The 906-nt window shown below is 43.8% G+C and overlaps 1 pseudogene; it reads left to right on the top strand.

Annotated features, from left to right (window-relative positions):
- Positions 1-379: 379 nt before the first annotated feature.
- On the top strand, positions 380-700 carry LOC104084062 (annotated as a pseudogene).
- Positions 701-906: the final 206 nt, after the last annotated feature.

Raw genomic sequence — 906 nt, 5'->3', positions numbered from 1 at the left:
TTGTCCCGGCATGCTCCTGTGTGTTTCTGTACGTGCATGCTGAGTTTTGAAGCTGAGGAGATGCTCATGATTTGTGAAGCTGCTTTCTTACCATTCTTCTGCAGTAGGATTGTTTGACTCGCCCCTTAATGCTATTTCTCTACAGATTGCAAGTTTCTGGGGTTTTGTTTTTTTCATTATGATCTTTGAAAATTTGGAATGCCGTATGAAGGATAGAAGCTAGCACTCAGACTAGATGTATTTGATGTCAAAATGTGCCTTTTGTTGATACTGACTTGTAACTTTTCACGTTTTAGGAACTGTGGATGGAACGGAAAGCTGAGGAGTTGAACGTTTTATCGAAGGCCTACGTGTAGACTGATGCTCGAATGAACGCAGAATGAAAATGCTTCCTGGAGTGGGTGTGTTTGGAACTGGCAGCACCGCCCGGGTACTGGTACCCTTGCTGAGAGCAGAAGGTTTCTCCATTGAAGCGCTTTGGGGGAAGACCGAAGAGGAAGCCAAACAGCTGGCGGAGGAAATGAACATCTCCTTCTACACGAGTCGGACTGACGATGTCTTGCTGCACCAGGACGTAGATTTGGTTTGCATCAATATCCCTCCACCACTAACTCGGCAAATTGCTGTGAAGGCTCTAGGTACCTTTTTATCTTTGGAGTTGGACCAAAAATCCATAGCTTGTTGGCAGATTGAAGTTTGAAGCTGTTATCCCAGCACGATTCTGGTTGCACCAATGTGCAAATGCAGTGCTAGAGGTTTTGTGTGGAATTAGTACCGCCATCTGTGAGAAAGGTTACCTAGAATTTTTTGAAAAATACTATTTATAATTGCTTAGGGCTTTGCAAACCTTGAACCAATTTGGCTAAAATATCCCATGTCTTCCTCAGACTGAACTTATGATGGGGA

Source organism: Fulmarus glacialis, unplaced genomic scaffold, assembly GCF_000690835.1.
Source record: "Fulmarus glacialis isolate BGI_N327 unplaced genomic scaffold, ASM69083v1 scaffold4081, whole genome shotgun sequence".
NCBI classification, from domain to species: Eukaryota; Metazoa; Chordata; class Aves; order Procellariiformes; family Procellariidae; genus Fulmarus; species Fulmarus glacialis.
Note: the sequence above shows the minus strand (reverse complement) of the source record. Positions and strands in the feature narration are given on the sequence as shown.